Source organism: Oryx dammah, unplaced genomic scaffold (assembly GCF_014754425.2).
Source record: "Oryx dammah isolate SB20612 unplaced genomic scaffold, SCBI_Odam_1.1 HiC_scaffold_23, whole genome shotgun sequence".
Taxonomy (NCBI): domain Eukaryota; kingdom Metazoa; phylum Chordata; class Mammalia; order Artiodactyla; family Bovidae; genus Oryx; species Oryx dammah.
The window spans coordinates 101,380,967-101,405,156 of NW_024070207.1; the positions used below are offsets into that span (position 1 = coordinate 101,380,967).

Below are 24,190 nucleotides of genomic sequence, written 5' to 3' on the forward strand. Positions count from 1 at the left end.
TCAAGTTAAGAGAACTCAAGCCTCTTGTTATACATACCACCTTCTAGAATGCTTGATCTTGATCCTGATATGCATCTACTCTCCAAAGACCTCTCTCTACTCTTCTCTGTTTGAACCCCAGAGCCATACATCCTGTTCATCATTTTTCTTGGTTTGTTGTTATTTAGTTGCTAAGCCATGTCTGACTCTTTCATGACCCCATGGACTGTAACCCACCAGGCTCCTCTGTCCATGGGGTTCTCCAGGCAAGAATACTGGAGTGGGTAGGCATTTCCTTCTCCAGGGGATCTTTCTGACTCAGGGATTAAACTGGAATCTCTTTCATGGGAAGGCAGATTCTCTACTGTCTGAGCCACCAGGGAAGCCTTTCTTGGTTTATTCTTTGGTTTTTAGTAGACTATAATCTCTGGTAACTTTCTGAGAAAGGTTTCAAGGGAGGTAATATTTTTAGGGATATTATGTCATAAAATACTTTTTAGTCTATTTATCTTTTTTTGCTTCTTCTTTCTTTTTAATATCCAGATGATCTTGTTTCAGAAAATAGTCACTTCTCTCTTATAGTCTCTGGATTTTCAGTGTACTTCTCTTGCAGTTCTCTTCTGCCTCTTGTATTGCTCATATTTTCTGTGGTCCTGCTTTCTTGTTAGTTTATATTATTTATTTTGGGGAACTCTTTTAATTTCAAACTCATTCTTCAAATTATCTACTGATCTTAACATTTTGTTTACATTTGAATATAATGTTTACATTTAAGATACTGATAGTTGATAAAGTAAAACACCCTTTCCTGATAAAAATGCTTAGTATAAAAAGGAATCTTTGGATACTCTTGCTCACATATTATACCATGTATATACACTTTAGTCCAATAGTCAGCATATTACTTAATGTGGACATATTTGATGCATTCTGACCAAAGACGGAAAACATATAAAAGATATAGGGTTGTTCAGTTATCTTCACTATTACTTAACATTGTGTTTAGAGTGTTAACCATTACAACCAGGTGAACTAAACTAATTCAAGGCAAAACAGTTGAAAGAAGAGGTAGCAGTATCTGAATTTGCAGATATGACTGTTAACCCAAAAAAACACAAATAAACAATAACATTAACAAACACACCTAGACAAACAGTTTAGTAAATTAGCAGAATATAAAATTAACATGCAAGTTCAATAGACTTCATGGTAACAAGCTCAAAGATTTTATGGATCAGGCATACCCATTTACAACAGTAGAAACAAGAAACAAATTTAATAAGACATTCTTAAAATCTATATTTAAAACTCTCCTGAAAGACACAAAAGAAAATCAAAGGGAAAGACCTACTTTATTCCTAAAAGCATGACTTAATATCATAAACGTATCTGTTCTTTCTAAGTTAATGAGTAAATTAAATGACATTCCAATATAAGTAATATTTTATTCTGGACTTAGATAACCGACCCTAAATTTTATATAGAAAAATAGCCAAATACAAACAAATGAAAAACAAACTGTAAATAAATACCAATGAAGTGATAGGAGATAAAAGAAAGCATACAAAATTGTAATTTAAAATTGGGATGGGGTACTTTGACATGTTAAATTTGAATGGAAAATTTCAATGGAAAATAAGCATGTATTTAAATATATTCCTAAAAATATATTTCCTGTCAGCTGAGAAGACCTGGTAGCAGTGGGTACTTCTAGCTGAAATGATTCTAACACCCACTTCCAATGTAGGTGTCCAATGTAGGAAAAAGGGTGGTTCCCCATATTGACAAGCGGTGCTCTGACACCACCTGAACTTCCTATGCATGCTCAGTTATGTCCAACTCTTTGCAACGACATGGACTGTAGCCCTCTAGGCTCTTCTTCTGTATCTCCTGCATTGGCAGGATGATTCTTTACCACTGAGCCACTGGAAAGTCCTGGGTGTCCTATGCTGCTGCTGCTGCTAAGTTGCTTTAGTTGTGTCCGACTCTGTGCGACCCCATAGACGGCAGCCCACCAGGCTCCTCTGTCCCCGGGATTCTCCAGGAAAGAACACTGGAGTGGGTGGCCATTTCCCTCTCCAATGCATGCATGTATGCTAAGTCACTTCAGTCGTGTCTGACCCTGTGTGACCCCATGGACAGCAGCCCAGCAGGCTCCCCTGTTCATGGAATTCTCTAGGCAAGAATACTGGAGTGGATTGCCATTTCCTTCTGCACCTGGGTGTCCTATAAATCAACTCAAATTTGACACTGTTTACACAGAGATAATGTCAGATCCCACAAGTTAAGGGTTCACTCCTACAAGAATGCCCACACACCTCCTTCCTCTACTGACTTCAGAAGCCAATTGCAAGTCCAGATTGCTACCTGTACTTCTGACTCACAAGTTGTAAATTGGAGGTTCCAGTGACCCCCTCCAAATCAGGGTGCTGATTGAAAGCCCAGGTTATCACCTGTACTTCTGACTCACTAGCTGTAGATCAGAGGTTCCCATGATCTCCTCCTTGGGTTGGATTAATTTGCTAGAGCAGAATACAGAAAACTGTTATACTCAAAAGGCGTATGACTCAGGAACAGCCAGATAAATGAGATGCATATGGCAAGGTAGAGGGAAAGAGCTCAGGGTATGGTGAGGCCAAACAAACTGAGAAAGTTTTATTGAAAAGTGAAAGTAAAGTCGCTCAGTCGTGTCCAACTCTTTGCGACCCCATGGACTGTACCCTACCAGGCTCCTCCCTCCATGGAATTCTCTAGGCAAGAGTACTAGAGTGGGTTGCCATTTCCTTCTCCAGGGGATCTTCCCAACCCAGGGATCAAACCCGGGTCTCCTGCATTCCAGGCAGACATAGTGAGGAGTATTATAGTAATGGTTCAAAGAGGGTGGGGTCAGCTCATGGACGTTCTTCAGATTGGTTTGTAGCAAGTTAAGTGGGAGTCAGTGTCATCAGTCTTCGGGTTCTAAGTGTCTGGGGTCTATATGCTTCTGGGCACCATACCATTAACTTCTCCTACCTGGTGGGGGTTTCAGTATCTGCAAAACAGTGCAAAAATATTGTTATGGGTATTTTTTGAGGAGGAACTAGGACCCTGCTCCAAAAGCTCCACTGTTGTTTCACTGTTTACAGTTCCTCCATTGTCTCTACATCCCCTTGCCCCTTGGAATTCAGGGAAGGTCATGGAGACTGAATGAAGCCTATTTCCTGTGATCAGAAAATGGTGAATACAAAAAAAAAAAAAAAAGCTCCTGGGCTTTTGTGCCCAGGAGCCCCAGAGTGTCTTGCTTGGTGTCAATGCTTATGGATTGATGCTTTTTAAAATGTTGTTTTCCTCTTGTTTTATAGACAGGCTTCTGAATTTTTTTTTAAATATATGCTTACATTCATATTGATATTTTTTTCTGATATTAAAGGAGAAATATATATATTTAGGAAAAATGAATGTTGGCTTAGGTTTTCTCTAATGGTCTATTCAACAATCTGGAGGATTGTTTGTCACCACAAAAGCTGGAAATGTTTGATTTTAATATGCCAGTTTTCAAGTAAAATTGATTTAGTTTCTACCTTTTAAGAATAAAGGCAAAGCAGAAAGCTTTGTATTACTGATTTTATTATCATAACTGACTTTTGAAGAATTGAATACAATTTTGGAATATCAGCAAGATTCCCTTGATGTTTAGGTTTGCCTCACTATATACTATGCACATATATTCTGAAAAAAGCAGTTCAAATAAAGATTACTTCTAAATAATATTATAAATGAGCTGTTTAAGAAGTGTATATGACACTAGACAGTGAAAATTTATTCAGAGCCTATATGTAAGGCATTTCAATATATTCCCAAAGATCAAACCTGTTGTCTAAATCAGTAAACCACTAGTTCAGATTAAAAGCAACAACAATTTAGATATCATTGCATACTGTCTGATAGTCTTAAGATCCTAAACAATTATGTGAATATTTCTTTTGGGTGTATTTTCTATTTCACTGTAGTTGTAGGTTAGCAAATTAGCAGTGCGAAGTTATAAAACAAATACCACTAACTTACAAAACAAGTCCTAGCTTTCTTCCACTCAAATAAACTTACAAAGATTGCATTCTTCATGGATAACAGCATTTGCTATTTCTTGTCTGTGGTTGATGAGAAAGTCTCTTTCCTTATCTTGTTCAGTTTCAGGATTTCTGTTGGCAGATGTCTATGAGAATTTTTTTTCCATATGTATTCAAGGAAAAAAAATCACAGATATTGGACTTGATCATTTGCTTATTACAGTTTTATCTTCTAAGTGGAAAAAAAGTGGATTTGAGACTGTTGTTCAGTTGCTCAGTTGTGTCTGACTCCTTGAGACCCCATGAGACCCCATGACACCCCATAGACAGCAGCACGCCAGGCTTCCCTGTCCTTCACCATCTCCTGGAACTTGCTCAAACTTATGTCCATTGAGTTGGTATTGCCATCCAACCATCTCATCCTCTGTCGTCCCCTTCTCCTCCTGCCTTCAATCTTTGCCAGCATCAGGGTCTTTTCTAATGAGTCAGCTCTTCGTATCAGGTGGTCAAATTAGTGTAGCTTCAGCTTCAGCATCAGTCCTTCCAATGAATATTCAGGATTGGTTTCCTTTAGGATGGACTGATTTGATCTCCTTGCAGTCCAAGGGACCCTCAAGAATCTTCTCCAACACCATAATTCAAAAGCATCAATTCTCTGGCACTCAGCCTTCTTTGTGGTGTAACTCTCACATCCATATGTGATTACAGGAAAAACCATAGCTTTGACCAGATGGACCTTTGTAGGCAAAGTAATGTCTCTGCTTTTTAATATGCTGTCTAGGTTTCTCAAGCTTTTCTTTGAAGGAGTAAGCATCTTTTAGTTTCATGGCTGTAGTCACCATCTGCAGTGATTTTGGAGCCCAAGAAAACAAAGTCTGTCACTGTTTCCATTTTTTCCCCATTTCTTTGCCATGAAGTGATGGGCCTGGATGCCATGATCTTTGTTTTTTGAATGTTGAGCTTTAAGCCAGCTTTTTCACTCTGCTCTTTCACTTTCATCAACTGGCTTTTTAGTTCCTCTTCACTTTCTGAAGTAAGGGTGGTGTCATCTGCATATCCGAAGTTATTGATATTTCTCCTGGCAGTCTTGATTCTAGCTTGTGCTTCATCTAGCCTGGCATTTCTCATGATGCACTCTGCATATAAGTTAAATAAGCAGGGTGACAATATATAGCCTTGGTGTATGCCTTTCCCAATTTGGAACCAGTCTGTTGTTCCATGTCTGGTTCTAACTGTTGCTTCTCGACCTGCATACAGATTTCTCAGGAGGCAGGTAAGGTGGTCTGGTATTCCCATTTCTATAAGAATTTTCCAGTTTGTTGTGATCCACACAGTCAAAGGCTTTAGCCTAGTAAACAAAGCAGAAGTAGATGTTTTTCTGGAATTCTCTTACTTTTTCTATGATCCTACAGATGTTGCCGATTTGGTCTCTGGTTCCTCTTCCTTTTGTAAATCCATCTTGAACATCTGGATGTTCTCGGTTCACATACTACTAAAGCCTAGCTTGGAGAATTTTGAGCATTATTTTGCTAGCGTATGAAATGAGTGCAATTGTGTGGTATTTTGAACATTCTTTGGCATTTCCTTTCTTTGGGATTGGAATGAAAACTGACCTTTTCCAGTAAGACTGTTAGGAAGGGGAAATTTTTCCCCTCTGTCTCTTTGAGTTCTTGTAGCTGGACTAATGATAAAATTGACACAAGACAGACTAACTGAAGAAAAAGAAAAAAAAAATTCATATGCATAGAGGTCTCATAAAAATGACACCTCAAGTGGAAAAAGCAGGTGGCTTTTATACTCTTTGGAAGAAGAAATAGTAAATTTGACAGGAATTGATAGAACAAAGAAACTTTGGTTTGGGTGCTGAATTAGTAAGAAATTTAAGTCAAGTTTGAGCTAAGGTAGTAAATTAGTACAAAAGTAATGAGATTTGTATATATATGCTCGTTATCTCTGGTAATAAGTATGTCCTCCTCTCTTCCAGGGAAGAGAAGAGAAGGCACCTTTCACAGGAGAGATTTATTTCCTTCTTTCAGGGAGACAGAGAGGAGGGTCTGGTGTCCTTCCTACAGTGAAGTAACTTTGATTCAAAATATCAATATGGCATTTTAAGGCATATTTTGAGACAGGCTACCTTGGGTTCCCAACAAGATGTACATGTCTTGGTGCTAGAATCAGCTCTGCAATTTGCAAAGAATTTTAATTCTTGCATGTGAAGAGAAAAAAAGATATATGAATAAGCAATATCATTTTGTTAAGAAAAGAAATGGGAAAAAATGAATTAGGAAGATTTGGAGGTGTAAAATAAGGAATGCCTTTTTTCCATATATTTTTGCAATAAATTTTGTTAGCAGTAAAGTGTACCATTGCTGCCTTTGTTTTTAAATATATATATATATATTTGAAGAATAAACATGTTAAAGAGAACTAAGAATATGTTAAGGAAACTCTTTTGGATGATGTAAGATAGGGAGGAGAACAATGACTAAAATATCAGGCAAAAAGTCCTATGAGGAAAGTCAGAAGAATTGGAGTTGTTTAGTCAAAGTATTGAATAGAAAATAAACTAAGTGGTTCTTTGCTCATATTCATAATTTGAGTCCTTTGGTTTTGTTTTGTTGAATTCCATTTTTAATGAGCAAGATTTTTATTATGTTTTACAAGCACACAGAATTCATGTTATATAGGAAAGAATCGGTTGAACGCAGTAAGTCTCTGGCAGTAATATAAATTGGAAGGAACCTGCAAAGAAGCCTTCTATATTTTCTCTACAAAATCAGAAATAGTCTGAGAATGCTGTATATCTGAACCACTTGAATAATAATGGGAAATGGAGGATGGTTTATTAAGTAGTTTTCATTATTTATAAAAGGCTGAAAAAAGTGTGTGTTTTCCAGCAATAAGTTCACACAGTAACACTTCAACTGCTCCTAACACTGAGAGTCCCTGTTTCACAACTATCACCACAGTCACAGAAGCCCCGGGCAATTCGCCGGCATTGCCAAAATGCCTTAGCCCTTGAAGTCCAAGGAATGAGACACAGGAGTCTTTTAACATTTCATAACTCTGTATTCTCATTCTTTCTAATAGATAGAACACAGCATCTGTGGTTCTTTAAGCACCATTCAGAAAGTCACATTAGAATCACTCCTCCTGCTTGTCCTGGCAGAGATTCCAGTCTGAGCACAAAAAATCTTGTCATATAATTCAGTTTCTGTATCAGTTAGCCCACCTACTCCCTCTTATTTGTATTGTGCAGCCTGTGACTCTGTTGGGGAGGAAAAATAATTTTCCCTTTACCCTTCTAGCTTCTTGGCTGAGACCCTCCTGAAATAAAAGGAGATCACTAGATGAAAAAAAAAATAATAATTTTGTTTGTTCATATGTACATGAACCCCACAAAGATAAGAGATTCAAAGGCAGGCAGCTGGGATTTATATACCATCCTGGGCTAAGGAATGGGAGAGCAGTCTGAAACTTCAAAGGGGAGGAAGACAATTCACAGGAAGGTGAAAAAAGGAAATGCTGCCTAAACAAATCTTTGCCAGGCCATGCTGATAAATCTCTCAGATGTAAATGTTATCTCTGGTAATAACCATCTTCCTGGTACAGGCTCTCTATCTAAATTCTTTTAGGCATTTAAAGAAGATGACAAAAAGCTATTCCTGTGTATCTGGGGTCTTGATTGCCTTCAGCTCAAAATAATCCTTATGCCAAAGAGGCACATTTTGGGGTGCCCTATTTTGGGGTGCTCCCCTTTTCCTCCATTCTCTATCTTATCAAAAGTGATTATTAGAAGAATATCTGGCACATAGTAGATTCGTAATAAATATTGCTGCATGATTAACAGATGAGGGAGTGAATGATGGTAGAAAGTGAAAAGACATAGACCCCTGAGACATTAGACCACACTGTCCAATAAAGATATAATGTAAACCAATTATTTAGAATTTTATTGTACCTACATTTATAATTTAAAAAGAAATAAGTAAGACTATTTTAAAGTGTATTTTAATTAACCCAATATATCCAAATTGTTATCTCTTCAACATGTTGTCAGTATATTATTACAGAGATAGTTCACAGTATTTTTATACTACCTCTTTAAAATCTGTCGTGTGTTTACACTTACAACACATCTCAATTGGGAAGCCCAGGTGGCACAATAGTAAAGAATCTGCCTGCTAATGCAGGAGACACAGGAGACCTGGGTTCGATCTCTGGGTCGGGAAGATCCCTTGGAGAAGGAAGTAACAACCCACTCCAGTATTCTTGCCTGGGATACATGGACAGAGGAGCCTGGTGGGCTATAGTCCATGGGATCACAAAGTGTGGAACACAACTGAGCGATTATGCACAGCTCAGCACATCTCAATTTGGAATAGACACATTTGAAGTGCTCAGTGGACATATAGCTAGTGGCTACCATATTGGACAGCAAATTATAAAAGGATATTAAAATATCTTGACTAGGTCAGGAAAGGACTTAGGTTACTTTCACCAGCATCCCATGAGCCAAAACCCAATTACATGATTCAACCTAACTGCAAAGTAGACTAGAAAATATAGATAAAGACTAATCTTCAAGAAACTATTGGTTTGGCAACCTTAGTGTAATATATCAGGATATTGTCTAAAGTCTTCATTAATTTGAAATAATTGCAAATAGTTGATAATAATTTCATGGTATAGAGTAGGATGTATTGGTTTTGGAACCAAGTTCAAAATGTATATAATGAGCGGTATCAAGTATTTTTTTTTTAATTATGAATTGAAGAAAAACTATGAGTTTTTTTTTCTTTGCTAAAACTGCATTCAGTACCCTCAAAGCAGTAAGTAAAAAGAAAAACAAAACAAAACGAAAACACAAAATATATTACCAACCTTAGTAGTTTAGCTTATAAACTGATATTGAATTTGTTCCATGATCCATATTTCCAAATTGTTTTAACATTATGTAGGACTAGCCCAAGAAATGAAATGGAAGAAAAACAATGCAAGTTACCTGTCAATGAAGTTACAAGAGGGAATAGGAAAAAAAAACTCTTTTTTTTCCCTCATTCAACACGTGGACTTGAACCTTTGAACATGTAGCGGCGGATCTGTTCTCATCTCTAATGTGTAGACCAAAACCAAGGTCACTTTAAGTAAGAATGACTCATTTCCTTAAGTGAGTCAATATTTCATTTTTCTGCTCTGATCATCAGTCAGTATATGCACTGCTGACCTAATCAAAAGAAAACTTTAAAAATAAAAATTTCCTTGAAATTCTCCCCATTATTATCACCTCCTATATTTCCCTTGAAGTATGTTTTTAAAAGAAAAATATTTATATTTTTAGAACTGTATTGATAAATCCTTAGAATAATATAAGAACATGAAATTTCTAGCTATTTCTGCTTTTGAAATTCACACATCAAACTATGAGCCTGTGTGGAACAATTATTGGAAAAGTGTCTAGAGCTTCCATTATTAACACATTTATTACAGTTTGAGTTGGGACTCTGTCCACTATTTTATATCACTCACTGTGTGGACAGAAATATAGATGTTAGGATAAAGCAATGCATATAAGAAAAACTACTCACTAATTACTGAGGAATATGTTGCATACAGTTCTATGGAAATGAGTCAGATTTGAAGCTCAATGATATGACAAATCAATGGTTATTTTTTAAAGGGTTATAAAAAGACTTTAAAAATTTTCCAAGCATCTCAATGAATTAACAAAAATACGTAGAAAATAAGTAAAATAGTGAGATTATATATATACATGCATATGTGTGAGTGCTCAGTTGTGTCCGACTCTTTGCAACCTCGTGGACTATAGCACACCAGGCTCCTCTGTCCATGGAATTTTCCAGGCAAGAATACTGAAGTGGCTTGTGATTTCCTACTCCAGGCAAAAATACTGGAGTGGGTTGCCATTTGCTACTATAGGGGATCTTCCTGACCCAGAGATTGAACCCATGACTCTTGCATCTCCTGCATGGTCAGGCAGATTCTTTACCACTGCACTGCCTGGGCATCCCATATATATATATACACATATATACACACACACACACACACACATACATACATACATATATATACATATTTATATAAATATAAATACTTATGTTAAATTTGTAAATTTATTATATATATTTATATGTGTGTTAAGTGATTTGATATAGTTAAACTATTTGACTACATTAGGCGAAAAGTTGAAGGTTTTCACCTAGATTAGGAAATTCAAGAATATATCCATATAATTGGTGTAGTAATCTTACAATATTAAAATCTCCAAATAATTAAATGATATTTATAATATTTACAGCATGAAGGAATATTTTAATTTAATTGCCATCAAATCATATACAATAGAAAAAGGGAAAGCAGAAATTTAGAAGTAGCAATTAAGAAGTAGTAGTTCTTACAATATATTTCTGCTCCATATAACCAATTAAGTAATGACAATTATAATTTTAGGATGACTCTCTGACTACTCATCACAAACACTAAATGAAGAATTCCTATTTCCTCATTAAATGTGAATTCTTTAAAAATTGGTGCTTTCTCCCCCCTCATTAGATTTACTTTTTTAAAAGGAGAAAACACAGTGTAGAAGCACATATATCAAATCATTACTGTGTACACTTTAAATAGTTTATAATTGCATTTTTTAGTTAAACTTAAGTAGGCCAAAAAATAGAAGAAAATAACTTAAGTTTGCTTTCTTTTAAATATCAAAATATTTCATTAAAAATAATTCATATGGTAATTAACTATTTCAGAATAAAATATTTCTAATATTTATTTGAAGATGTTATATAACATTTGTGGAGGAGGAAGAAACTTTCCTCTACCTATCTAGGTTCTTCTAGTTGGCCTATGAATTAAAGTGAAATTGAAACCCATAAACAGGAGAAAATCAAATTTAATTACAAATGAACAGGGCTTCACTAGAAAAATTAGACCCAATAACAAGTTTGGCCACTGAGGCTTATTTGCCTTCAGAGAGAAGGAGAAGAGGGTAGTGGTTTGGGATTTCAAAAGGGAGCAAGGCAATTCACAGGAAGACAGGGAGGTGGGAGGGGGGTTCAGGAGTGGGAACTTATGTACACCCATGGCAAGTTTCATGCTGATGTATGGCAAAACCAATACAGTATTGTAAAGTAAATAAATAAATAAATAAAAAGAAAACAAATGAATGCTGAGCTTTACAGAAACAATGCGACACAGGGAGGATTTTTAACAGACTGTACCAGATACCTCCCTGTCTACCACTCTAAGTTCATATTATACTATAGTTGGGGTTCACTAGTGGCTCAGATGGTAAAGAATCTGCCTGCAATGCCGGAGACATGGGTTCAATCCCTGGGTTGGGAAGATCCCCTGGAGAAGAAAATGGCAACCCATTACACAATCTTCTTGCCTGGAAAATTCCATGGACAGAGGAGCCTGGCAGGCTATAGTCCATGGGGTCTCAAAGAATCAAACATGATTGAGGGACTAATTTTCTTTCTTTGCATTCTATAATTATTTTTGATGATGCCTTCCCTTCTGGAATAGATCTGCATCTTTTTAGGCAGTTAGGAGAAAGGTCAAAAGTTCTTACAGAGTCGTTTGGCCTTGATTGTTTTCAGCTTCAAATAATACACATGCCAAAGAGACATTTTGTGGTGCCCTATTTGTTCCCCCACACATTTTTCACAAGCTCTCTCAATTTTAGCACTGCATTGGCATAAGTAACCATGTGTAAGAAAAAATGACAGAGTCATTGTGATGGAGGTAGTTTAGGTAACCTTTTAAAGTAATTAAAATCTGCACACGGTTGATCCAAATGAGGTAAATTTTAGAAAAAAATTTTACAGAAGCTATTTGTTCCTACTAATAAGATTCATCAGGTAATTTTTCACCTCTTATTTGATCAGTAAACATTCAATAAATAGGCTGAGCAATCTAAACTATTTTAATATCCTTGTTCATGGTACATTCAAAAATGCAGTTTGATGCTATTACCAAAGTTCTTGCACCCAGTGCACAATGAGGCCAAATACACTGAAATGTCAGAGTTTAGAGCAGATAACGGTTTATTGTAGGCCAAGCAAGGAGAATAGGTGGCTCATGCTCAAAACCCCCAAATTCCTAGTTGTTTTGAGGGAAAAAATTTAAAGGCAAAATTTGGGGTGTGGGCTGCAGGGTGTGTGGCTTTCTTAATTGATTGGTGATGAGGTAAGAGGATAGTGCTATAGCAATCTTGTACTTACCCTGAACTTACTATCCTTCACCTGAGTGGGCGCCCTAGTTCCTGCAGAACTCAAAGACATTGTTACCTATATTCCTTGAGGAAGAATCAAGACTCTGCCCCAAGGCTGCACTATTATTTCTTGACTGCTCCTCCCTTATCTCTACATCCCCTTCCCGCTCTGATTAGCAACTATTTGAATCTGCCTTTTGGAACTCAGGGAAGGTCCTGGAGGCTACTGGAGGAAACAGAATAGGCAATAAAATCTATTTCCTACAAGCAACAAATGAGGGGCACAGAAAGTATTTGTACCAGGGAGGGCCCCTCAGTGTCCTGCTCGATTTCAATACCTTGAAAGACAGTATTAAAACTTTCACAAGATATTAAAATATTTATTGAATTATTTTTAAAAGTAATGCAAATATAATATTTTTAAATACCATAAATAATTACTTTCTGCTTTGATTGAATAACTTTTCTCACTTCTTTATCCAAAAAAATTCTACCGAGAGCTTTAAAAACTTATATTTGGTGGCACCACTTAAAATGTGATTTAGACTCCTCATCATTATTTAATCTTTGAAATGATACTTTATCATTTCTTAAATCAGTGTGGGTACATTGAACAAGGTTTGAGAGCCACTCTGTAGGACTGAGTCATTAGCCTGTAATTTTACAGTAGATAAAGCACTATGTTTTCATTACTTTGAAAAAAATAATGACCTTGCAACTGACTCTTGTGTTAACACTTTTATCTCAGCTTTACCACCATTAAATATAACTGTTTGCATTGACCACATAAGAAGGCAGAAAATCACTGGGTCACAGTTTAACCTAATTCAATTTAAATCTAACAAAGATAGCCATAATTAGCAATTTACCGAATCAAAGGCCAGTGTTAAGTTACATTCAAAACTGTGTAGATTTGGGAGTAATTATTCTTAAACTTTAAAACATTATTCTGAGGATATTGAAGCTCTTTAAGAGCTTGTTGTATGATACCTAATATTTTTCAAGGGCTGGATGATTTATGAAGTCTATGCTTTTACCTAACACAGTCAGTGCTACTGTTGTACCTACTGTCTGAGTCTTTATAAATAGATCTTATTTCACTTGGCTTGCTTCAGGGTATAGGGTCATAGCCTTTATCAGTGGCAGTAAAAAGGCTAGTCCCCACCAAAGATTTTGAGTATTATATTAAAAAATCACAAAATGTGAACTTCTTGCCTCCCAATGCCCAAAACACCCATCTTGTTTATAATGAATATGGTGACAGACATGATAGAAGCAGGGCATAGCTGAATAGGGACAGTCAGTGACATTTCAAGAACAGAGGAATTTGTATTAGAAAAATGGACAATGAGGGCTTGTTGCCCGAAATTGTTTGTTTCATGAAAAATGTGCCTGTTAGCAAAGTCCTATAACTAGGAATTTTAGATAAAGTTCACATGTTCATTTTTTAAAACACAGTGCTTTCCTAAGATGTTAAGTTAAAAACAAGGGAAAAAATATTCACTTAAAAAAAAATCACATTTAGGCTCAATATTGAACCTAAAATCTAAAGTAACTCAAGGATCATAGGATAAAAATGAAATGCTAACAACTAACACATTATCAAATACCAGGCACTGCTATAATGGATTTACTTGGGTTATCTCATTTAAAAAAAATTTGTATTATTTTATGACTATACCACATGATGTGTGGGATTTTCTTTCCCCAACCAGGGACTGAGCCTGTGCCTCCTAAGTGGAAGTGGAGTCTTCCACTGGACCACCAGGGAAGTCCCTCACTTAATTCTTAAAGCAACACTTTGAGATGGATACTATGTGATGGACACATGAGAAAAAGCAGAGAAAAGTTAAATAATCTGTGAGGGTAACAAAATTAGGATTCTTTCTAAGTCTTTCAGGGGTCCAGAGTTCAGATTATAAAATAATCTATTCTTTCTCTACTTTGGGGGCCTCCACTTTTTTTTTCTATTTGCTGTTTGCCACCCAGTTCAAGAGAAACTATGAGTTCCTTATGATCCTCTTTCTCTACTCTCATGTGTGCATACACACACACACACACAAATTTGGAAGAAGTTTCATTAAAAAAGGCAATTTATTCTTACCATATGTTGCCACACTCTAATAATTTCCATTCCATTGTGTTAGATTTGTTAAATTAAAAGCTGGCATGACATATAAGTGGATTTCACAGTCTACTCAAGTTTTCACCTGTAGCTTGAAAAACACCTCTCTAGGTGACTCCTTTGAACTACTTATTTATAAATTCAGATCCTAAATTTAAGTTTTTGACTTGAAAACAGTTGCTCTTCCCTCTTGGCTTTGTAACTATGTCAGTCTAAGAATTGTTTGTTTTCTCATTGCTATATAGACTAGAATATCTGTATATGAAATGAGAACTTTGCCAAACAGGCTGTCTGTAACTATAGTGTATGGGGCCCATACTCTGTAAAACATACCAGTTTCAGTAAAAATCTGGTACATTTTTTTTTTCTTTACCGGGATGCAGTATACGATATAGACAACCAGTGTTTAAGGGGAAAAAATTTAAAAGTGAAAGACTAGATTCAGTGTACTTTTCTTTTTCTAAATTATAACACAAGAGTTCTCACCTAAGAAACTTAGAAAAGGCAAAATTTTTAGAAGTATCAGAGTCAGAATGTTTTGTTCCTACTGAGAACATGCATCTTAGTGTATCTTTAGAGGTGACCGGGAGAAGTCTGCTACACAGTTAAAATAATTTAAATTATACACCTAGATTTCTTTTGTGTGAGAAAATCTGGGTCACCCATCATTTCCAGATGAATAAGAAAGATGTGCCAGTGCTCTTTTTATTACCAAGGCTTTGAAATCAGTGTGTTGTCTTACTTCCCATTGTTCAGACTTTTAAAATTTTTATTTTTTATTAAATATGATTGCCATGAAAAAAGATGTATATATTTAATGTATATTGTCACCATATGCAATTATAATAACATAAATTATGCCTTCACCTCTAAAAGTTTCCTCCCTTCTCTTTTACTTTATTACATTTAACATAAGATCTACCCTCATAACAAAATTTTAAGTATACAATACAATATAGTTAACTATAGGCACTATCCTATCTAGTAGATCTCTAGGACTCTTTTATCTTCCATAACTGAAACAATGTATACTTTGACCAACCCATTGGCCTTATTGTTGCTTAATTACAAATACTTAAATAAATCAGGTTTCTATCAGATCAAGGATCTATATCAAATAGATGTTACTACTGATAAAAGGTCTTTACTAGTTGGAATCATTCCAAAACCTGAATGCTTTTTCCAAATCATGGCATTTTTCTTTAATGTAAATAAATATATTTAACAGTACAAATCATTTTGAATTTCAAAAGAATGTCAAAATGTCAAACATATACTGGCATAATAGCATTGCAAAATTTCCCAGAAGGAAAAAAAAATAGGAGCACTCACAATAAACAGTTGCAAGCTGTGAAATGGCAAATTAAAGCAGAGGATTAAGTTGTTTTTCTAGTTAATTTTGAGGAAAAAAAATCACAAGTTTTGCAGAATTAACTAGTTGCATTTGATGTGAAAGATATTTTTGGTCAAAATTATCTTAATAAATTTGAATTCTTCATGTTCACTAAAATGAAGAAAGAGTGTGTGGTATATTTTAGTTGGAGAAATTTTTGATACACATTTTCAAGTAACTATAAGATTGTATCCATTTATGTGTATGTTTGTTCACATAACCCTATAGGTGTGTATAACATATGTGTAGACAAGGGTATAAATTTTTAGTAATTAACACCTGTGTGTGTTAGTCGCTCAGTTCTATCCGACTCTGTAACCCCATGAACTGTAGCCCTTCAGGCTGCCCTGTCCATGAATTTTCCAGGCAAGAATACTGGAGTGGGCTGCCATTCCTTTCTCCAGGGGATCTTCCCAACCCAGGAATCAAACCCCAGTCTCTTGCACTGCAGGCAGCTTTTTTACAATCTGAGCTGCCAGGGAATCCCAGTTAATGCCTAAACTTGTGCTAATTACTAATAAATGTATACACTTATCTAGCTGTTAAGATGCTGTATTCAATATGTCAGCAAATCTGGAAAATTCAGCAGTGGCCACAGGACTACAAAAGGTCAGTTTTCATTCCAATCCCAGTGCCAAAGAATGTTCAAACTACCACACAGTTGTGTTCATTTCACATGCTGCTGCTGCTGCTAAGTCACTTCAGTCATGTCCAACTCTGTGCGACCCCATGGACAGCAGCCCACCAGGCTCCTCTGTCCACAGAATTCTCTGGGCAAGAATACTGGAGTGGGTTGCCATTTCCTTCTCCTTTCACATGCTAGTAAGGTTATGTTCAAAATCCTTCAAGCTAGGCTTCAGCAGTATGTGAACTGAGAACTTCCAGATGTACAGGTTGGGTTTAGAAAAGGCAGAGGAATCAGAGATCAAATTTCCAACATTCATTGGCTCATATAGAAAGCCAGGGATTTCCAGAAAAAAGTACCTACCACTGCTTCATTGACGATGCTAAAGCCTTTGACTGTGTGGATCACAAAAGCTGTGGAAAATTCTTAAAGAGTTGGGAATACCAGACCACCCTACCTGTCTCCTGAGAAATCTGTATGTGGGTCAAGAAGCAATAAGTAGAACCTTACATGGAACAAAGGTTTAGTTCAAAATGGAGAAAGGAGTACATCAAGGCTGAATATTGTCACCCTGTCATTTAACTTATATGCAGACTTTCACATCATGTGAAATTCTGGACTGAATGACCCACAAGCTGGAATCAAGATCATCAGGAGAAATATCAGTGACCTCAGATATGCAAATGATACTGCTCTAATGGCAGAGGGTGAAGAGGAACTAAAGAACTTGTTGATAAGGGTGAAAGAGAAGAGTGAAAAAGCTGGCTTAAAACTCCACATTCAAATAACTAAGATTATGGCATCTAGTCCCATCACTTCATAACAAGTAGAAGGGGGAAATGTGGAAGCAGTGATGGATTTTGTTTTCTTGGGTTCCAAAATCACTGCAGCCATGAAATTAAAAGAAGCTTTCTCCTTGGATGTAAAGTTATGACCAAACCTCAACAGCATATTAAAAAGCAAAGATATCACTGTGGTTTTTCCTGTAGTCCTGTATGGATGTGAGAGCTGGACCTTAAAGAAGGCTGAGTGCCAAAGAATTGATGCTTTTGAACTGTGGTGTTAGAGAAGCCTCTTGAAAGTCCACTGGACTGCAAGGAGATCAGACCAGTCAATCCTAAACGAAATCAACCCTGAATATTCATTGGAAGGACTGATGCTAAAGCTGAAGCTCCAATTCTTTGGCTACCTGACACAAAAAGCCAATTCATTGGAAAAGTCCCTGATGCTGGGAAAGATTAAAGGCAGGAGGAGAAGCAGATGCCAGAGGATGAGATGGTTAGATAGCATCATGGACTCAATGGACATGAATTTGAGCAACTTTGAAAGACAGTGAAGGATAGAGAAGCCTGGTGTGCTGCAGTCCATGAGGTTGCAAAGAGTTGACCATAACTTAGTGATCAAGCAATAACAACATCAAGACTTGTGCTATTTGATTCAGTAGCCAGAAGGCACATATGGAAATTTAAGTTTATATTGGTGAAAATAAAGTAAAATATGTTGTTCCTCCATTGCACTGGCCACATGCAGTAGCCATGTGTTTCTAGCCATCTTAATGGATGATACGGGCTTCCCTGGTGGCTCAGAGGTTAGAGCGTCTGCCTGGAATGCAGGAGACCCAGGTGTGATCCCTGGGCCGGGGAGATCCCCTCAAGAAGGCAATGGCAACCAACTCCAGTACTCTTGCCTGGAGAATCCTATGGAGGGAGGAGCCTGATAGGCTACAGTCCATGGGGTCGCAAAGAGTTGGACACGACTGAGCGACTTCACTTCACTTTTAATGGATGATACAGGTATAGAACATTTTCATCATCACAAAAATTTCAAATGGACAGTACTGGTTAGCTTTTTTTAACAGTACAAACTTTAGTTATTAAATTTGTAATTATTTAGCATATATTGATTACATTCTAAAGTACCAACTTTCACCTCAAGGTATAGGAAAATTTAGCCTGTGTTTGACTTTAATGGAGATCTTTGATTTTGTTTTTACTAAGTAAAAACATGAAATCTAAACGGAAATATTTGGTTTGCAAAGAAAAATAAATTTTAGATAAGATACAATAATTTTTAAATGAGAAGAGAGGTACTGTTTTTACACGTCTTCACATTTGTTCCAATTATGACTATAATTAGATGCAAAATGAATTTTAACAAATTAAGGATAATGTCACTGTAATACAGTCTCCAAAATGGTCTCAAATTATGGTTGCCAATTAAGGTACAGGATGCTCTGTTCTCACCTCTTCTAGAATGAAGCTTGGCTTGTAAGATCAAAATGTATATTCTTGTTATCCTTCTTTTGCCATTATTGTTGTGGATGTCAGGAACAGGGACATAATATTTTTCTTTGTTACGTACAAACCTTTTATGAACACTTTTTAGACACTGTTTCAAACTGGAGATGTACTTGCAGAGTGTTTTTTCCCTATGTAAGTGTAGCATTAAACTCTCTAGGTAATATGCATATACTGAATAATACTGAACATGGATCCATGTGATAGGATTTGATCACAGTTCAAATCCTTGTAGTTGTGAATCATCTAATGTGAAATTGACACCTATGGGTGGTGTTTCAGGGTGCATCCAAAGAGGCCCCAGTCCTTTATGTTTCAGAGCAGAAGAATCCAGCAAAAGGCAAAGTGATAGATAAGAAGTGATTAGAATAGGACGCTTGTGAGGTTTACAAGTGGGCAGATGAGAGAGTGCTGTGCCCCGAGAACTTACTGGGCTACAGTTTTATAGTCAAAGAAAAGGTGGGGAAGGGGAGAAGAACTTCTTTGTCTTTCTTGAATGGATGTCATGTTTCTATCATTAGTTCCTCCTTCAGGATGGGCAGGGGAGTTTTCATGTCTTCACATGGTCAGGCTAGGCCCATGAATTATTGTTCTTTATGTGTACAGAGCATGTCCTAACATACTGAGCTCCCTGGTCAGGATGTAGGTATCATGCCACCATTGATTTATTGTTTTGGAGCATGTCTCATGTCTCTGTTGCATGGTTTTGTTTCTAAGCAAGCCTTCTTGGTTTTGTGGTTAAGCAAACTTTCTTTTTCAAGTAATCATTAATTTACAGGGACCTCCCATATTGTTTACTTACAATCTCCTAGTGGGATTAACTATTTAATCACCTTTGTCCCTTTACTCTGTCCCTATCAAAATGCCTGTTTTAGAGGGTTAACCTTCTAAAAGTAATGACGTTTGTAATGATGGGACATTATAGTATCTGGAAATTAAAAAAAAAAAATTAGTGACTTTTCCTAAATCACTCTCATTATTTTGAATTGACACTTGTGGGTAACAGCTAACTCCTCTCCTCTTTAGAAGGGATAGAAATTCAGGGGAAACAATGGAGTCATTTCTGGATTTTATCAAGGACTAATGAATTGCATTGTACTCTGTTGGTCAGGGTGTCTCTTAGAATTTTTAAGCTTTTTTTTCCTTCTATCATTATTTCAGTAGGAAAAATGTTAACTTTTTTTTTTTTTCTTCCCAGAGGTGGTACACTATAGCTAGGCTTCTGAATGTGGTCTATAGGAAGATATTTATAATCACCTAAAAGTTTGATTGGAAGGAAAATGACTACCTTGAAATCTATTACATCTGTGCTATAGGCAAAGAAGAAATCCCCAAACAATTTAAACAATTTAAATTAGAAATAAACTATATGATCATTGCTTTTTCATTTGATATTTTGATGATTCTATGTGTGATGACATGGTCATCAATCAAGGAGTACATGACTGTGCGTAGTAACATTACAGTTACCCAGTTAATATAAAAACAAATACATATTAATCAGTGACAGCTTTTCTTATTTTCATATAGAGCTATGAAATCTCTAGGCTATGAAAGAGAATCGCTAAAAATTAGACAGCTATTAATAATAGGATTAATTAGAATCTGGCCCTACAGCTAAGAAAATAGAGTGAGAATTAGAATAGCCAAATAACCAAAGTTATACCAGTTGTTTAAGTGACAAAATATAACTAATTAATACTAATAAACTAAAGTCTAATTAGACACTATTTTCATAAAATAATTTCATCAACAGGCAAAAATCTTGGAAAAATATGACCTCCTGGAATGAATATCAACAATTCCATGATAATAGAAGCAATGTGTTCATTTAAATGTATTATGATTACAGCCTTTGAAAACATTGAGTTTTCCTTATAAAGACATGCTATTTTCTGTAAAATTTTTGTAAAAGAAAGTGGCTTGTCTTCATTGTTTCTATGTGAAGGTCAAACACATTACTTTTTAGCAACAGGAATTAGGTTTCTCTTCTTAATTTTGCAACATTTGTGACATTTCCTGAAATTCATATAGAGAGCACCAGTATAATCAAGAAATTCATTTCTCCACATTTACTTTGATGTTAATCATAGTGATCTTTCAAGTTGCTTTATGATTTTGAGAAAGAAATTCCAAAATGAAAGTGGCTGCTGAATCCTAGACCAAAACAGAATAGTGGTGTCAGATGAGATGTGTTTTGCAGTGTTTTGTCACATTTCATTTTGATTTTTACTTTTTTCTCTGTTTGACATATGTTCTGAACTGGGGTGCTATAAAGTTTTTATTGCCATAAGTTTGAAATGACCACATTACTCATGAGCTGGAGAGTCACAAGTGAGTTTTTAGCTTCTTTCAAAGCTGTAGAAATAAAACTTTATAGCACCCTACCCTGGTGTTTGTTATTTTATGTGATGACACATTTGGCTTCACTTTACTCTTTTCTTTATTCCTCTTCATTATTTGCTTCTTGAATTATAGCAGAATTGGCATTAAAGATTTCCTAATGTATAACAATTTGATTTAAACTACATTTTATAGTACCCTCCTGTATTTTTTTCATGCAGATTCTTTGACCTTTAATGACCATCTTTTTTTTTTTTTTTTTAATTTTAAATGGTCGGTTTAAACCGACCACTGTTCATTGTGAAATTTATTGCTGTTGAAACAGTGGTTTACTGCAAAAGGTAGCTTTTGTTTCCAAGCAAATCAAAACTGTTGGTCAAGATGAAAAATGAAAGATGAATATTTGCTTCCTCTTACATAAGTAATTAAAATTCTTAACACATACATGGGCTTCCACAGTCACATTACACAGTTTGTATAGTACATGTACTTCAGTAAAACATGAGCCTTCTTTTTCTATGTTATATAATCTACTCTACAAGGACATCAATATCTCATGCTGAAAGTATCCAAACTATAAAGTGATTCCAGAATTAGCTTATTCCAGAGGGAAACTATGAACAGTGTGGCTGACCTGACAGCCTGGAATGATGTGCTCAGAATGGATCCAACACAGAGCTATTTGTTTTAAGTTCAGGAAGCAAGCTTACTATTTTCTCAAGTGTATTATGTATTTTTTTTTCAATTTTAAGATAGAACTATGGTAAAGAAATAGCCAAGTAATTCCTCAGACTTCTTTGAACAAGTCTCCCAACTTCCATCGGATCTCCAGATCTTAAACTGGTGCTTTTGAAGGTTCTCTTTTATTGATTTCTAGAAGGCTGCTTATCTTAGTGAATAAAGTCAGAGACACGTGTGCATGACTGAGCCAGATTCAAGAAAGACTTCTGTTAGTTGTCATATTCTTTTAACTCATACATTGTTAACACTGAAAAGTACTGGTTTTCTTATTTGTGGATTCGGCTTTTTCTTACCATAGTAGTTACAGTGGAAATCTCCATTCACTTTGTGTGCATGCACACACACACACACACATATGCAAGCATATGCATACATGGTGTTTTACATGTGTGAGGAGAGAAGACCAATATTAACTGACTTTAACTTTTTACTTTGAGGAATAAGGTGATTTTGCAGTGTTTTGTGAGTGTATCATTTTCTTGTGTGGCTGATACATGTATGCACTATTACTGCTGATTTGAGAAGGGATGCGTTCTTCTGGACACTTCCTTTTAAATGTTAGGGCTTAAGTTTTAAAGAATCCATTTAAGTGAGATGACAAAAATAAATGACTGGTTTATCCTGGAGAAGCAGTGAACAGGTTTTGTTCATCTATAACTTGAGAAAGCACGTGACAGCTTCCACAAATAGCATGGTAGAATCAGGTTGATCGTAAAGGTCTTCATTTCCTGCTAAATGGGAAGGAAAAATTAATTTGCTCCTTTCATTGGAATGTGGCACTGAAACAACAGAAGGAGACATTGTTGTAGGTTAGTATGGAATGAAATCAAATAAATAAGACTATGCATACTTTAGTGTGGTGAGGAATCACCAAAAATGTAACTCTCCAGCAGTGCGCTGAATCTGCCTGTGTTTTGCCTGGCTGCTGTGCTTGTTGTGTGGGCCATCTGGCTCCTGAATGCCCGTAATGTTTGCACACTCACACATCAATCAGAAGTGGTGTAGGGCCTATTAGAAAGCACCAGCCAGTTAGGTGACATGCCAGGACTGCAAAGCACTCAAGCGAGATTGCCAAGCATGGAGCTTCTACTCAGTCTGACATCGACATGGGCATTGGAGGAACCTTTAGCTTCATCTGACTGTACCATTAATGTCAAGGTTCTGCTAGATTAGGCATGTGGATGTCAGGTCGTATAAGGCCTCATTTATGTCATTGGATCTGCCTGTGCAATTCAAGTGGAGCAAAACATAAAAAAACAATCTTGAGCCTCATGTCCTGGTTTTTTTTGAACATAGAATAATGGTTGACCTAAATTGTCATGCATTCCTGACCAATAGACAGACCTCAGAAGCATCTTGGCATATCCTGCTCCCAGATCTACATTATGCTGCTAGTTTTTCACAGAAATGTGAAATTCATAATCTTCCTCATAACCTTCACAGAAAAAGGAAGGGTTGCAATAAAATGAATTCCTGTTTCCTGTAGGTTTTCAACTAGTTCACTGAAGGGACGAACATACTTTATAAGGAATGTAGAGAAACTCTTGAGTTCATGGAAATAAGATAGAAGATTAAAAAAAAAAAGAATTCTTGTCATTCAGCCTTTTGAATTAATGGCTGATATTCTAATTTTTTTTAAAAAAAACATGACTCAGTGATATTGATCACAGGTTTTAATTTGTTGGTTTCAATTCTGATGATGACAGAAATTAACTGAAAACTGAGAAAATCACCTGGAGGATTGGTTATATTATTTCTTTAAAAAAAAAACCAAAATGGGTATACTATAAGGACTAAAATGAAATGTCCCTCTGTTTGAGTTGTTTTAAAATTTAAATTGAGTGTAATGGGTAGTGTATATACAACTTGATCTGGCTATTAGCACAGTTAATACTCACCTAGAGAGGCATAGAAAATGATGCTATGATCTTTTTCTTTGAAAATTATTTCTTAATATTTGAATTTCTAAAGTCACCAAGAAAATAAGTGAAAAGATAGTAGTATATTATTTATAACATACTTACATAAAATAGATTTCCAAATAATTTATTTGTGTTAAACAAAAATGTGTGATAAAGTAACTTGTGGAAAAGCTTTAAAAAATAGTTTTGATTCGTCTAACTTGGTATAATAATACAAATATTAAAAATACAATAGGAGGTGGTCTTAAGATGGTGGAGGAATAGGATGGGGAGACCACTTTCTCTCCCACAAATTCATCAAAAGAACATTTAAACACAGTGAATTCCAAAAAAACAACTTCTGAATGCTGGCAGAGGACATCAGGCACCCAGAAAAGCAACCGATTGTCTTTGAAAAGAGAGAGAAGAAATCCAGCTCCACCCACCAGAATACCGACACAAGCTTCCCTAAACAAGAAACCTTGACAAGCAACC

At 35.9% G+C, this 24,190-nt stretch overlaps 1 protein-coding gene, 1 long non-coding RNA gene and 1 other non-coding gene across 8 annotated transcripts in view; 2 read left to right on the forward strand and 1 right to left on the reverse strand.

Moving 5' to 3' along the window:
• DMD (dystrophin) overlaps positions 1-24,190 on the forward strand; it is a 2,254,125-nt gene that overhangs the window by 207,272 nt on the left and 2,022,663 nt on the right. The gene's annotated exons all lie outside the window — the stretch shown is intronic.
• LOC120882362 lies at positions 14,192-18,015 on the reverse strand. Its single transcript, XR_005725479.1, has 3 exons — positions 17,980-18,015; positions 16,871-16,874; positions 14,192-14,270 (listed from the first exon to the last, which is right to left on the reverse strand). It is a non-coding gene; the product is annotated as an uncharacterized LOC120882362 (long non-coding RNA).
• TRNAS-GGA lies at positions 17,985-18,057 on the forward strand. Its single transcript has one exon. It is a non-coding gene; the product is annotated as a tRNA-Ser (tRNA).